Below are 17,040 nucleotides of genomic sequence, written 5' to 3' on the forward strand. Positions count from 1 at the left end.
GACTTTTTGAGATCTTCAGCAATGTAGTTGAGATGCAGTTAACTACATTGATCTTCCACATGAGACCTTTACATGTAGTTAATTCTGCATTCTGAGCCACAGCTTAGCATCTCATTCAGTGGGGGGCACATTTGCATTATAGTAATAAAATTCTCCCATTACACCCTTGTAAGGTTTATCAAGTGTGATCACCTTGGCATGGCACAAACCAGGCCTGGTCTTGTTTACACATATTCTCCTCCAGCAGGTGTAGGCCTGCTCTCCCTGCCATCTGCACAGCCTTCACAGAACAGACCAATCTGAGAACTACCTCATTCCCCAGCCATCAGGTAATAGTTCCATAAAACGAACACTGAGTAATGCTTGAAAACCCTCCAACTGAATGCACCACATTACACAAACACATATCTGTGATCACTCTGAGCACTCAAAGAAAGAAGAGTCAGCTCCACACTCAACAGAAATAGAACACCAATAATGAATCAATTATCTAGGAAGGAACTCAAACTCAGACAAGAAGTATGATCATACTTGTCACATTTTGTTCTGATTTGTAAGACTATTTGTAGTGATGCATGTTTAAAGAATTCAGCAATGGATGCAGAAACCCTCTTTGAAAACTAGACCTGCCTTAATATGGAAATATTGCTTTTATGTAAAATATCATGGTCATCAGCAATATAAACACTGGATTAAATTACACTAATACTGTAATAATGTAAGTCCACGTAACAGCAGTGGTCTGTAATAAACCTAGTGTCAGAAGTAACATTAATGTAACAGTTGGGTAGCACTGTTGGCAGCAAAGATGAATAGCTTAATTTAGTCATTCTGAAATAGAGCGGTGAATACGTCATTATTAACTAACGCATACCATTACGTCAAAGGCCGTTTTCGGAAGTTCTCACGGCACTTGGTAAAGTACAGTAGCTCGAAATATTTTCGTCACCGAAGTTGGCGCAGTCGATGAGACTCGGCTCTTTCCGTGAGCCGAGGGCGACAGGCACTTAAATTTCGTCTCCTGTTGCATTACCAGAGCTTTACAGAGTGGGAGAACACTATATGAGGCAGCCTGTTAAATTCATAGCCTTCTACGCTTCATCCCCACCAGCTTCAGTAAATTTCATCAGAGAGAAAAAAAACACCCTACGCCACAGCTACTTACACAGGTATTTTATTACGTTCTGTTCTTGGCTTAGCAAAAAGCAGTGCGAATTGAAAGTTGGCCATAGTTATAACGAAGCAGCGCTTTACCGAGCTAAATACCGAACTACCTGCTGTGCGCAATGTATGTTAACTTTCCACAGGAAAGACAAGTATGCTTTATCTGTATTCCGAAGTCTCATTTTCGTAATCATTACAGCGAATAAGCAGTTTGCTTGTAGTTTACTGTACGTGCATCTGTCGGTATTTTAAACCGAATATTGCTTAACGGTAAAATAGACTGGATGACTCTATCTGTTGAACAGTACACTATAACGACAAACTTTTCAAATTGCCCTCCTAGTGGGACTCAGTGTTGAAGAATGGTTAATGGGGAGCATAAAGTGATGGTTATCAGAAACAAACGTTGCAACAACAAAGACAATCTTATTATTGTGAAACATAGGTATTCTGTAGAAAGCAAGTAGTTGTTTCGGAGCAATTGCTTTCATTATTAAAATTGTACATGCTATTGATATTTAATGACGTACTCATGGGTTATTATGTACTTCGTTAGAAAAGGGTAAAAAACAAACAAACAAACAACAAAAAAAAAACATTATTTCTCAAAGCAACTGAGCCAATGCCAAACAAACCCTCCTAAAGGGCCGATGCTAAATAAATTACGTCATTGAAGGGGGTCACCATATGGTTTACATACCTCGTAGTGTTCAAGAGCCCAGCGCAGCGACAATCGATAGAGTACATTACAGTCAGTTGTGAAGTTGTACAGGTCAGTTAGCCTACGTGACAAAAAATGTGCTGTACGGTACATTAGTGCGTGGTAAATATGACTGAACCAGGTGAATCTGTGTGAATTATGTTATCCCTTCTACCAAAAATTGTATTCTTAGTAGAAAAGATACAGTTTACTGTGTCTTTTGTGCAGAGTGTGGTCGCCTGAAACGTATGCCATACAAGTTACATATTCACAAATAATATACTGATTGAGTATGATTTTACAGCACACATTTTCGCAAATTCCCAAGTAAGTAATAAATATGGTTCCTTAAGAAGTCTTTTGCAAATTGTCACAGATACTGACACAACTCACATGGCTTCATGATATTAGTAGTCTACAGGTGGAATCTCAGAATTGATGCTTTACTTGAACCATTTGACCGTAGGGCAGGAACATTAAACTGAAACACATACACAAAAGATGCAACGATTAAGGATGTGTTTTGTCGTCATTCAATAAATGCTGTCTCAACAATGGAATGACATAGTGGTGAAAACATTAACTGCTGTCAATGAAATCAGCATTTTGTGTTTGAATTATGAAACAAGAGATATCTATGTTAAAACGTACATTGAAAGCGTTTTATGTAGTGACAGAACAGTGATGGAAACCAGTCAAACCTTGTAATGTAGATGTTCACAGGGAAAATGGCCCACCATTTAATTTTGCTGTGTGTTTGTGTGTTGACTCATGAGCTATGAATATACGATGAAGTCAGGGATATAAGGTATCTTTCCACATCAGATTTGCAAAGTACAAGCTGAGTGTTTAGAGTGTGATTTAGAAACAATGCCTTACCCTTGTTTATTTGCATTCTTGATTTGGTTAATTTGTAAAATAGCTTACAGTCATTTATACTAGGTTAACTTTCATTTCATAACATTTGCCTTTAATTATCATGGGCTATCATATGCTAAGAAACTGATTTATTCTGTTAATGAAGGCAAATGTTTCATGCAATGTGTGCATCAGTCAGTATTTTTCACTTATTTTGCCTGAGAGTATTTCATTTACTATTTTGGGCAGAGCATACTTAAGTATTCATAATTAAGTAGAGGATTACCAGTGAATTTCTCATAGTGATCCTTCTGTATGGGGTACAACAGTAGAGGTTCTTCCTCAGTTTAGATAATTATATCCTGTCAAGACTACCACCTTCAGTCCCTGTTTACAGTGTAAAATCATGCACAAGCTATCAAAACTGTTTATGTCCATGCATGAAATTATACCAAAATGGCTTGTTAGTTTTGAGAATGAGCCAATTAATAGATTTTGTTTACTTTATTGTATTGTTAATTAAACATTGGAAATAAGTCACACATAATTGATTACAGAGGTATTCGGTTTCTTCCTAAAGTCCAGTGTCTTGAACATTTATGTCATTTGTTTCTTTTTGTCACGATTGTCAACCTTCATGAGAATTGAAGCATTTCCCCCATTTTTATTTTTACCATTGAAGCTGTCTTTTCTTGACATGATTAGCACTATGCCATATCCTTTGTTACACATGGTAGTAAAACCAAATGATAAGCACACACACCATGAGGAAAGGAAACTGAAAGAAATGTGTCCTGTGTGAGATAAGTAACTACTGTTTAAATATAAATGTGAAAAACTAGTCTTTTAAGACTGTGACACTTACGAGTGTTACAGAGTAGGTAGTGTTATAGTACATTTGTGAGTAAATATTTTTGTGGCTACTGCAACAGCAGATTCAGACTGCATGCAGATGCGGGCTGCATAATTGTTTGGTAGTTATGTTGTTTGGAGACACCAATCGTCTCTGCTCCCAAGGGTTTTGTCTTTTGATTTGTTGCCCACAAATTCTTCTGAGTTGAAGTAACAATATTGTTTGGTGCTCAATGTTTTCCCAAAATCCAGCACAAGTCTAAGAATGGCTTGATTTGGGCTTTGTTCGAAGCTAAGCCATTAGAATTTGAATTATTTTCTGATGGACATCTTGAGACTGCGGTCACTTTATCATGAGTTTTCCTCTCCATGACCAACATTGAGGTGGTTCATAAGAGAGAAAATGAATATTTTATATGAACTTTAGTGACAGCAGTTATTGTATACCTGTTGGGATTCACTGTTTTCAGCTATGGCAGTGAAAATTTAGCTTTTAGCATCCATTCATCTTTTGTCTTTATATATTTTTAGGACTGTTACACAGACGGGCCCAGTCAAATTACCATAGTTTGAACAAAGAAGCATATGAAAGCATAACCTTGTGAAAAATCTAACAATTTTTGACACACGTTGATTCCTTATTTATGCAAAAGCGACCACAGAGCACTCAATCATTTGGAATGAAAGGAGCACACAAGTATTTTTACCACAGGACTAAATGTGTTAATCAGACTACTTTTATTTACCTTCAGAGCCTGTCAGTTCATAAATGAAATACTGAATTTCATTATACAAGATGACAGCTGTAAGACAATTCACAAAAGAAGAACTTGTTGCCCACACAACATAAAATACCTGTAAATGAGGGAGATGGCACATTATGTTTGACTCCTTGTATATGTCAGTTCTCTTCAGGATTTACATTACAAGAGCAGACAGTTACATCAGTGTTTATAATATCTATAAATTACATACCTCCATGTACATTTTTGAGAAATTGCTACCCTTTTATGCATTTTGAGTAACCGTGCACTCTCATGAGTCAATTAGCTTGTCTTTTTAATTTCCCTTTTGTGTTTTTCCAGTCTGCCTAATGTTTGTTTTGGTTTGAGTGAAACGTTCATCCTGTCTGTGGTACTTGTTTCTTCAGGTGTCAAGTATTCCTCCGTTCATCTATCAGGACACCTGATTGTGAGGTTTGGCTCAGTAATACGCCTGAAATGCCTTAACTCACTGTTTTACCTCACGTCTCCGCTGATACAGTAGCTATTGGGTGCTTTGGCAGCTAGCAAAACACGTGTGTAAAAGACTCTGTCTGTGCAATGCATTATGTGAACTTTGATATTATGTGCTATAATCTGAACCATTTACAATACATGACAGTAGTAAGACTAGTTACAAGTTCAGTAAATGCATTATTTTGTGTTATTAAGAATATGGTCATTCAATGGAAAATTTATCTTCTTTGGAAATGGATGTGAATTCATGTGACCATGAATATCCCATTACTTTGCTAAACTTCAAATGTGAAAATGAATAATTACTAGTTTTTAAGCAGTTGGTTCAATTTATGTGTACATTCAGTACAAGATATAAAAAGAGACCTTTTTGATTATATTTAAAGACAATCGAATACAAGCTTTGTCACTGTTAAACTGCACATAATGCAACTTTTGAAGTTTAATCAAATTTGATTGTATTTTTGTTTATGAATTGTTTTTGTGATTTTTGGTGTTGGTGGATATACAGAATGCATTGAAATGGATCAGTGAATGACTAGAAGAAAACATTTAATAGGCCATATCCCTCTATGATTGTGGAATCTCTAACAAATGTTCTTGAATTGAGCAATGCTTTTCAACATGGAAACAAATCAACCACAATTCCCCACATTTAATATGTGAATTCCTTCCCTTTTATTTTACTGGTTCAACCTTTTTGGAACATCTGTTTAACCCATATCAGACTAGTTACCCACAATGAATTGCATGGGAATGTGTTTCACATGAGTTAATTAGATGTTCCAAAATGGTTGAACCAGTGAAATAAAAGGGAAGGAGTTCACATGTTATTGTAATAACCAGGGTTTGACCATGAAACTGTACAATGAGGCAACAGGCAAACTTCATTCATTCATTGGTATTTTATTAAAACAATAGAATAAAAACCCTCTTCTGTTATGAAGTACTCACGTTTACTTTGTTGTTTGACCCTCATTATCCCAGATCTTCACCAAATACAAGTCACAATGCACATTCCTCATAGGTATTTCACAAAGCAGCCTACTGGAAGTGCATGTATGTGAAGGTGTTGAATAATCGTCATCACATTTAAATGCTAATTTCAGTAGATTTATACCTGATATAAATATCAGTCATTTTAAATCAGAACAATAGTGGCCCTAATATGTTGAGGCATCACATAAAAAGCACTCTAGTTCTATAACAGCTGAATGTCTTCTTGAACTTTCCAGACATACTGAGGGAATAAAAATCATTTTTTCAACTGTCTGCCATGATTTCGGTATGAAATTGTGGCTTCCATGAGCCCATCAGAATAGTGCAAAAGTCATAATGGGGATCTGAGGCACCCCTGCAAAAGAGGAACATTGTTTTTTTAACCACCTTTAGATACGACTTCACTTAGGTCTATGCGCTCTCTGATTTTTGAACCAACATGTAATGTTGACACTTTCCCCTCTCCTCTAATCCCCCAAACACACAAACAGTCTCAAATCACACAGGGATGGATGAGAGGCATCTGACCTCTGCCATTAATGCCCCAGAGTACAGCAGTGTTATTTTCAGCACACAAACTTACATATAATGGGCCAGCGATAGAGATTTATATTAACCTTAAGACACCAAATATTTGTATTGATATTTTCATTACAAAAATGTTGATTTCATATCTAGTTTGTGGCACAAACTCTGTGTCAGGGATGTCTGTACAAGATCTCAATGCTTTCACATATTTTTCCACTTAGAATTATAGTATTCATTTGGGTTATCAGGAATGTGTATTTCCCATTTTTTTATTTGAAATCCTCTGACATATCACATTCTATTAAGTTTGCGATTATTAGCACAATAAACATAGAATGAAGCATTTAACTTATGCAGAAGCACATCCTGAACAGAAAAAGCTCATTAGGTCCTGATGTGAAACATGTGTCTCTTGTCCATCTTGTGGTATTGTCATTTTCTGTTAAATGAAGTGTCTGACATATTAAGCTGATTGTTTGTTAACATTTAACATGCATAAACATTATCTATGCAGTTTAGAATGGAGTATGAAGTGCACTGTCCATAAAGTATAGGATTGTGAAAGCTGTACTGTTACGGATTTATTATTTAGCCACTGTACATTATATTTATTTATTTAAGAAAGGCCCTTATGCAGGGCGATTTATGTAGATCATTTTTCATATGATCCGTTTTCCCAGTTGTAAATTTATGACAGCTCAAATTTACCTTGATCATGGGTCATTAATTTTCACCAAAAACAGATGAAGTATTTTCATATATTTTCTTATATTTCAATACAAAAAGTATACAGTTCGGGACATGTCATTTCTTATTTGTAGTGTGTTGCTCAAAAATGTGCAGACATACACAGGGACTTACTAAAAGCAAGTGTACTAGGATTATTGTGAGAATCAAACTGATTTAATTTGAACATTCTTGCATTCATAGATTTTTTTCATCTTAGAAAAATTCATAAGTTTGGTAGAACTTATTTAGATGCTGTTCAGGTTGGTACAATTTGATTTTACTGTACAAGTTCTAAGAGGTGGCCTTTACAGTCTTCATGACAAAGGTTGAAATGGGAAACACTGCATGATACCTAGGAGCATTAACAATGAACATATATGCTGCACCGTGCACCTGTCAGTTCCAGGCACTAAGGCTGTAGGCACTACAGATATATGCTCAGCAGTGACATATTCAGTGTTAGTGTGGGCATGTTTGATTCCATGCAGAAACCATCCAGATTTAACATAGCAGTGCTCTACTACTGTCAGTGTGGCCACATGGAATTCATTCCTTAGCCCTGCATGAATAGAATCCATGGCAAATGCTGATTTTTGTACCCATTGCTTTCAGTTTGCATGAGTTTAGAATAATTCATCAGTCTTAATAACTGGTATAGTAGTGCACTGTCATCCACCAAATTTCAGTGGGCTGCATTTGGCGATGCACAGTAGATATGATTGAGACAGGCTGTCAAAAAGTATTAAGCTTCATTGCATGCCTGGGACATTTGTATTTGTGTTTGGTTTTCTTTTTTATCATCTAATTATCTTAAATTAAAATAGATTACTGAAGAAAAACATACCACCATCACCACCCTTAAACAGCTGTTAAAAATAAAGCTCTGCAGCTGTTTGCATTGTTAGGCTGAACAGAATGTACCTGATATAATGATGTTTAAGGCAAATTATAATTAGTATAAGTATAAATTATAATTAATTTCTGAATTATAAATATGTTCTGAATGTTAAATATTTAAGATGGCTAGTTACTTTAGTGATTTAAACTAAATTCAGTCTCTTACAGGCTGGAATTGAATGTTTTCAACTGAAAGACACTTCCTCCAAAATATTATTTAAAGAGTATTTTCCCAGGTATGTTGTTTATAGGGATGCGAATGGGCCAGTTAACAACAGTGCAAACCTGGCTAATTTCAGAAGGTGTTTCTGTTTTGCGAATAGATCTTTTATGCGCTAATATAATTATTTTTACAAATAATATACATTGGGCAGAATCCTTGTCTCTACATTAACAAAACATCTGTGGAAGGCAAAGAAGCGGGAGTTGGTGGTCGCCTCTTGGGAGAGAATATGAGACTGTACAATTATTAATCAAACAACTATTTGATTTCTGCCTCCTCCATTTCGGAACACACAATGGTTCAATGTGTCTTTCTTATCTGTAAGAAATATAACTGTACGTTAAATTAAAATGTCAGGCGAAGGGTTCCAGCAGGAGATTCCTTGACTTGGAGATGGGGAGAGAGCCTAGCGAATGAATATACTGATAAGAGCAATATGTGAATGTTCCTAACTTGCTGGGAGGTAGTTAACAGCAGGGGGGGCAGCGTAATAACCGGCAGAAAGAGCAAGGGGCAGTTAAGGGAGGTGAGGGACCATCCACAGAAATCAGATTTTGGACACAGGAGTACAGTTCTTTGAGTATGTGTTTGGTGAATCTTGGGCAGAATTTAAATTCCTATGATTATTTTTCACAGTCATTAGAGTCAGGGGTAATCATTGTGGGATTTCACTCAGGCTTATGGGGGATATAATTCCTATGGCTAGCCCTACACAAATTAAAAAATAAGGCCCACGCCTTGTAGGATTATGTTGGTGGAAGTGTTAGAGACCTGAAGTGAGCCTAGGACTTTCAATGCAAAACTCTTCTGTCTTAAGTTACCCAGTCTTGATGAATCCTTCTTGCAACAAAGAGGGTGAAATGTGTGTGGAAGAAGTAGGGGAAAGGTGGAGGGAAGTCTTGCAGATCTGTGAAGATGTCCATTGTCTTTCAGGGTTAAGGGCAGAGAGAATAATGAAAATATGAGCTAGAACAGCTCATATTTTCATTGGAAAATGGAATAGGTAGTGTATTCAGGGGTAGGAGGTAGTATATTCAGGGGTAGGATGCCCTGTCATAACACAACCTGTATAAGAAGTTGACACTGGATTTCCACTGGATCGTTGGTTGGATGGTTGTCCACACGTATATGGAACTATAGTGTTACTGTGTAGTAGTCTGATTTTAAATTTTTGCGCCTCAGTCTTCTTTGATTCTGCCAGTTGGGGATATAGAAAGTACACTCTTAAGAGACCATGTAATTGTTTTTAAACACCATATGGCTACACCATTAATTTGATTTTCAATGCAGCAATGAGTTACAATTCAGAGCAAAAATGGCACTGTTACAGTGTAGCAGTAATGTCCGAAAGATTGCATCCAAAAGAACGCAGGCAGCTTTCCAGCCTCCAGATTTAAGATTACATGATTATAGGATCGTTGATTGTAATTCTGATTAATATTAATTGTGTGGTATATATTCCTTGCTTTTGTTGTTTTGTTAACATGAAAAGCTTCCTTGCTTCCCTACAGCTCACATTCACAAAAAAATACGATGATTGCAGTTTCAGTCCACAACTGAATTCAAAGGCCTATTGTTTCTGTCCTTTTTTTCTTTCTTTCTTTTTTTTTGTTTCAGACATGTCTTGACAGCATTGTTCAGTTTTGCTTACATTTTTTCACAGCTCTTCTTTGTAGTCCTTAGATACTTAGATAAATAAACTGCTTTCTGTTGAACTAAGGCAATAAAATCTATATCCCAGATAAATGCATTATCACATATCAATAACCTTTGCAGCATTTACTTACTCATATCTCTACAGTACCGGGCATGGACTGTACATGTTTGCGAACTGCTTACCGTCACTCTGTGTTCAGCCACATTCATCCAGGATTAATGTCGTTGAAAAGCTAAACATCCCACCACATTACCTGTTCATAAACTGTCATAAACTCCACTCAAGATGGCCACCAGAAACTTTTTTCATAAATGCGTAACTTCTTGGAGCACTCACTCATTCTGCTCCACACTGCACTGTTATGGATGCACTTTTCACTTGTTGAAAGGTGATCTGGGTAAGATCTGCTGCCAAATGGCAAAATATAAAGTAAATGTAATTTGCATCAATTGGTTTTTTTAGCTCTAGGTCACAAAGCCACCAGCCCAGCCATGCTTTGTTCATTTGACCCTGCCTTGACTGGCTATTGTCGATTGTAGTGTACAGATGCATACAATGTAAATTCATATTTTAAGGATGGAGCATGTCAGTACTCCTACGTTACCTAATGCACCTCACAGTTGAGAATGCGTCAGAACACACTGGTGTACCAATGACCTACCCTACACTACCTACACTAAAAGGCAGAGAGCCATTCATTTGCTAAACATACAGTCAGCATTAGTCTCTCATAGTGGGTGTAGCTAGAGTAGCTAGGCAACATTGTATGTGTTCAATAAATGTTTTTTTTTTCCTTTATAAAAATATATATTATTAGGGCATTTTTGTGTTTCAGATGCCCTCTTAATAGTGACCCTCATGGGTCAACTGCTGATGTGCATCATTTCAAACCTCCACACGTGCATTTAGTAAGTGGCATAAGTATAAATCCTGGATACATCAGCATACTGTACATGTGCTTTATTTGGCTCAGAATACAGATGTGATGGATTCACACCTTCCCAAAAAGATTGACTCCAGTTTCATCTCCCTTCCATTTATCTCCCTTTTGTACATGAAAGAAATGTTAGTGATGACCCTGTCCACATCAGATTATTTGTACATTTATGTCATTTGAAACCTGCATCTTTTGTGCAGCAATGTTTGAGTTGTGATTATGAGCTGTAAATCAGTTTTATACAAGACAACACATAAACAGCAGAATGCTTTGACAAATAAGATATTTAGGTAGTGTCTGTTTATCTACTAATTTGGGGTGTTGTACCTGTCCCTGAGAAGATTTTGACTGCAGTACTTAAATATCCTGCTTTATTGTATTTTAAAAGTGTGCTGTAGCAGAATAAAAATATTATCATGCTCAGCTCCCAAATAAATTCACATACATGCTCTATTGGTCATTAAAAGCAGGCAAATATTGACCTCGCAATATACAATCAATGTGTCGAGTGTTCTCGGACACATTCGCCATCTGCTGGTAATGATGTATCCCCTCAAAGTTCAGTCATATAAAAAAGACCACCCAACGCCCTTAGCATACATCTGCAGTTGGTAATTGCCCATCTGCACTCTGGCAAGACTTTTGAAGTGCTCCATCTGTGGTCTGTTGGCTTCTGAAATAGTTTCAGAGTTTCAGAGTCACAAATTGAGTTTTTCAACTGTAATGATAAGATTATTGAATGTTGTAATTAAATTATTGTGCACAAATGCAGTGTGGAATGGATAAAAGCTATGATATTCAATCCAAACACTATGGACTCAATTGTATTGAGTCAGAGTCCACAGTTATATAATATGCTGCAGAAAGTAATAATAAGACCTTCACTCTATAGCAAGGGTATTCAATAAGCGGACTCTGGTCCGAATTCGGACCCAAATACAATTTAATCCAGACCAAGACCTAAATCTGCATGCTAATTTAACTGTCATCTAGGTGGGTTTTGAATAGCGCACACAATAAAAGATTCGGCATTTTTTTTTTGTAAAGAGATTCCGCGCTGTTTACTCAACCTCAAAGCACCTCACTTGCATGTTCACGTTTCGTCTTCTATCAGGTCCAATCATAGCAGCTGTAACAGCATCACTATGACAATGTTACAGTCTACACTCAAGTCAGATAGCTAGTCAATTTATCAACCAGTCATTTGTCATCGGTGTTAGCAAGCTAGTTCGCAAGAGTTCAAAAGAGTAAAAATGGGATTGTCAAAATTGTCCAGTACCAAGAAGAGAAAGGTTGATAGTGAAAACTGGGCGTTTAAGACTGAGTGGACTGGAAAATACACATTCATACTCCCTGAGGGAAGCACAAAATCAGTGTGCTTAATTTGTAATGAGACGGTGGCCATTGTGAAGAGTGGCAATGGTAAGCGTCACTATGACACCAAACATGTATATTTTGAACAAAATTGTCCTCAGAGCACAGAGGTAATAACCACAAAACTAAACTTGCAGAAAAAAGATGTCACTTCTCCCATTAAAACTACAACGTTTTTTGTACATAGTTTGGGAGTTTTGGGGACTTATTGTTTTTGTACATAGTTCTGTACTTGGTGGGACTTTGCTTGATTGACCTGCCTTTCTCTGGACCTTTGACTCAGTGGAAATTTAGTAAGTGGAGCTCTAAGACTTATATTTGAGTACCCATGCTCTATAGCATACATTTAAATGTGTTAATGTTAAAATGGACTTAGTTAATATCAAAGGCATTTAACAATCCAGATTAAATATGAGAAATACTAACCTCTAGGGTGGACATCGTGATATATCAGAGAGATTATTTTAAAGATACAAGAGCAAAGCAGATGAGTTAGGAGTAGGAGATGATTAAAGAATGAATCTGAATGAAAAGCAGAGAGCAGCAGATATGCAGAGGTATTGTTTAAAAAGTGTGTTGGTGTAAGGCAACAATGAAAGTGAATAGGAGACTGCTCTTCTGATGTCAGCAGACTGCATTCCACTGCTTGAGAACTTAAGAATGGTAAGAACAATATTCAGCAGCAGAAGAATGAGGAGATAAAGATCTGCTCTGCCAGTAGTTGGTGACTATTGATGTTGGTGATGCACACATATGTTTGCATCCTATCAAGGATGTGAGGGGTTTTAAAAGTATGAATGTGCATTTTAAAAAATCCTGTACCTTTGATGCATCTGTTGGCTGTGTGGTGTCGCCTAACCATGAATTCATGTGAACATGCATTGAGCACTTACTAGATACTTCTTTCCCTTCAGTCTTTTAAAGTCTAGACTGCAGATCTTTTCCACCATACATTGATGTATGTTGTTTTTATTGACTGCTAAATGGAGATGCAAGGCTGATGCAAAGCATATTTATGTGCACAACAGACAGTAAAGAAATCTAATCTAATCTAATCCTAGAAGGCTTGCACGGGCCAATTTCTCACAATTTTAAACTATATTGGAAGCTTGTTGCAGTGTGGGGTTATCAAAACACATTGTAGTCCTTGGGAATTAATGAGAAACACAAAGATTTTTACAGTATATGCTGAGTGTAACCAAAATGGTGATAGTTAATGATGATAGTTAACTTTGAAAACACAACCCATTTTCCTCTCGGGCCCAGTTATCTAGCTCATATCCCCATAGCCACTATCTACTCTATGCTAAACTGCCATTCATTTTACACTTGTCTGCAATGCAATTAAAGGAGCTGAGGCAAGAGTAAATCATTGTTAACACCATGGTTGGACAAAAGTATACTGGAAGAAATTACTGTCACTTTTATGATCACTTTATGATCACCAAATTTGCTTTCTAGCTGCAGGCATTCTTTCGTATTGTTGTGTTCCATACCATTAACAAAGTAATTGGTTGATACAATCAAATTTGCAATATTTTCCCAAGTTTCCCCATCCCTTTTTAAGCAGTTTACATCTTTGTAGACATAGAGGATATTTAAGTAACATGATGCATTAGCATGAGTATTTTAGGAATATTTTTTGTTAGCTATGTACAACATGATGTGTCAACCAAGCAGTTGGGGCTGTAGCTTAGCAAATTCCTTGTTTCTTTTGATTGGGCCTAACAGATGGTGAGGACAATGGTTTAAAATCTCACGAATGAGGAGCATTACAAAATGGCCCTATTCTCATGATATTGATGTAAAGATTGGTACCTGTGTTCACCAGGTGAACATTACAATAAGAGTACATCTTTGTTGTTGTTATGGGTATTTGGTTTAAGATCAGATTACTGAGAACAGATGAAACAGGTTTAAGAGCTAGGGGAACAGCTGAATAAATGTGTAGAAATGTACCATAGAAGTCATTTGAGGTCACAAAGAGAATAATCTTGGAACTAGACAGCTTGTATACAACAAAGCATTTTAAGCTAGAAGAAATGAGACTCATCCTGGTTCTGCATTTTTTATTCCTAATAAGCGTGTTTAATTAGTTTATTCTGCTACTTTGCACATTGTGATTTAAGTTGTGTTTTGGGATCTTTTCTGGATAATCTGGATGATGCTTTATGACAAGGCATAAAAGGATAGAGTTCATACTAAATACACCACTTTTGAAAAGATGTGCTTGAGATTTTTTCCACTTTCTTAGTTAATTCAATGCTATCCTTTAGTTTTTGGTCACAGTGTTTTTTTTTTTTTTACATCAAACATGATGCAGTGTGAAAAGGCTTTCCAAAAATGTAAGGATGTAGCAATTTATCAAGCTATCCACACAAGAGAAGCCCCACACCTTGCATTTGTAAATGAATATAAATTCTATATGAAATCACTGAAGTAGTGAACGAGAACAGAATGTATTTCAGACTAGTAAAAATTACCTCTGTTGTGTACACTGTTTAACAATGAATGTTCAACAAGGTGGTAGTTATGGTATGATTATAATGTTCAGGTTTTTAAAAAGTCTGGAGATAAACATTCACAAGATTTTTTACCATCCAATTGTAGTATATGAAGTTGGACAGATATCCCTGAGGGTGTTTCCTCTGTACGTCAACAGATATTTTGCATATTTTAATATGTCTGGAGTACTTTTTACTTTTGCTGAGGAACCAGAAAGAACAATATATGCTTTGAGTTTCAGATATTCCAGATGAGCTGTCAAGAAAAAGGAGATTCGGGTCTGGTTTTTAAAAAAATTGGAATTGGTGTCTCAGTTGTAGATGGAAGGATCTGAATCATGGTAGACAACTGATAAATCATAGGTATGAAGCAATCTTATCCTCTGATGGACTTAAATGGCAGTTGCAAATGCTTTGAGGTTGCCTTTCAGCATTTTTTCATTCAAATTTACCACTAGACAAATGCTAAATAAATGAAAGGGAGCAAACAAATAAAGAGTGTGATGAGAGATAGTGCTTTGAAAGGCAGCAGGGCCGACTGGAGAAGTGATATGCATGCAGTAGAAATCTTCTTATGTAAACATAAAAAAGGATTGTGCATAATAAGTAGAGGAGCTTACCTCAGCTTGACCTACCTTTTTTATATATTGCAGTACAACATAATCTCTCCTTCAGTGGAATAACGTGACCCATGGCAATTTTGGAGATTAAAATGTAAAAAAAGCCTTTGAACTGAAATATTTTGACTTTTGTGTTGCTTTTTCAGCCCATTTTCGGCTTCCTTGATGATGGAACATGTCTTCTTGGCCTAGCTTTATCTGAAGATTGTCTATAAAGAGGACAGTGAAGGTGATAACTGCCAAAATAATCTGTGAGTACCAGGAAATGTCATTGTCTGTGTCTTTGCAATTTGTGTTTATTCAGAGATAACTTACTTTTTTCCACAATTGTGTCAACTGCTTTTTTAAAAGCATTATCTGTATAGTAATTACATGAAAAGAACAAAAACAAAACAAAAAGGACTGAAAAAAAATATTATGAGAATAGAATAACACATCCAGGAAGGGTATTTGAAATATTGTTCCTCCTTGTAATTCCTACATGCCCTAACATCAACAGTATGACATTTTCCTCAACATATCATACACAAGTGTCCATATTAAATAGAGAAACTCAAAAAAGATTAAATGAGTATCACATTCATCTGTCTGTGAAATCTGTGACGAGGTGCTGCAATATGCAGTAATGCAACCCAGATGCTGACTGAAGGGCATTAATGACATCGTTCATGTAATTACCAAGCTATGAGCACTGACCAACTCCAGATGAAAAAGATAACGATTGTAAAAGGTAATATTGTTGTTACTGTGATCATGCCACTGATGCTTAAACTATAAAAAGAAAGGAGTAGGAGTGCTCCCATAAAGTTAGGAAGATAATCTCTGAGTACAGTTTGAGCAGCTGCTCAGACACAGAACTCTGTGCCCATGAACGCAGAGTACCTCTATTCATTTGTGAGACCAAGGTGGGATCTGTTTATGAACCATTAAATAATCATTATCTGTGCAGATTTTAAAGCACATCATAAATCTCTTCTTGTGGGGTTGAGGTGTACTTCCTCCTTGGTCAAAGTTCTTTCCTGTTGCCCATGAATTGCATTGCATTCTCTCTCAATATACTCTTGGCAGATTTGTAGACTAGTAAGTTTAGTTTCACCTAGTACCCACTATTATACCTCACTATCCGTTTTTAAATCCCAGCAAAGAATAACACCCGAAGAAATGTAAAGATTTTAATTACATCTTATCAAAAATGCAAACGTAAACTCTCAACATATTGATTAATAAAAGGCACTGAGCAACTATAAAATAATGTTGTTCGCCCTATTATAACCCTCATACTCATGTTCTCTGGGAAATCTTTGTAATATAGAGAATTTGCAGTCACTTCAGTGTGTCTGCAAGATAAATTCACTTTTGATAACAAAACAATGCGTAAATGTGTGTTCATATCAGTATTGTATTCTGGGGATGAGTATTCAATCTTGTGATGTGTGGGTCATCGCATTGAACTGGAAAATATTCTGTTGTGGCAACACCATTGGACTGGTTAGATTTTTGGGGGGAAAATTTGGAGGGTATTGACATTCACCAGTCTGGGTACCACTGCATAACATCAGCTAAGCTTGGCAACTTTCTCACTTTTTTCTAGGAGTTCAGGGCTACCGGTATAGTGTCTACCTTTCCTGGAGGCCACAAAAATTTACTAAAAGGAGTTGTGCAAAATGAAGCTTTGTGTTCCATGTGTTGTTATAGTAGAATTTCTCCTTTAAAATAATAAATGTTATATAAGGCTTTTTAAATGCATTAACATAAACTGA

At 36.4% G+C, this 17,040-nt stretch overlaps 1 protein-coding gene across 1 annotated transcript in view; it reads left to right on the forward strand.

Annotated features, from left to right (window-relative positions):
* Positions 1-1,062: 1,062 nt before the first annotated feature.
* The window catches only part of myocd (myocardin), a 119,756-nt gene continuing 103,778 nt past the window's right edge, over positions 1,063-17,040 (forward strand). The window contains exons 1-2 of the mRNA XM_036526185.1: positions 1,063-1,169; positions 15,427-15,531. The gene's annotated coding sequence lies outside the window, so the exon portion shown is untranslated. The remainder of the gene's footprint in view (positions 1,170-15,426; positions 15,532-17,040) is intronic.

The sequence above is a fragment of the Megalops cyprinoides genome, chromosome 1 (genome assembly GCF_013368585.1).
Source record: "Megalops cyprinoides isolate fMegCyp1 chromosome 1, fMegCyp1.pri, whole genome shotgun sequence".
In the NCBI taxonomy this organism is placed as follows: Eukaryota; Metazoa; Chordata; class Actinopteri; order Elopiformes; family Megalopidae; genus Megalops; species Megalops cyprinoides.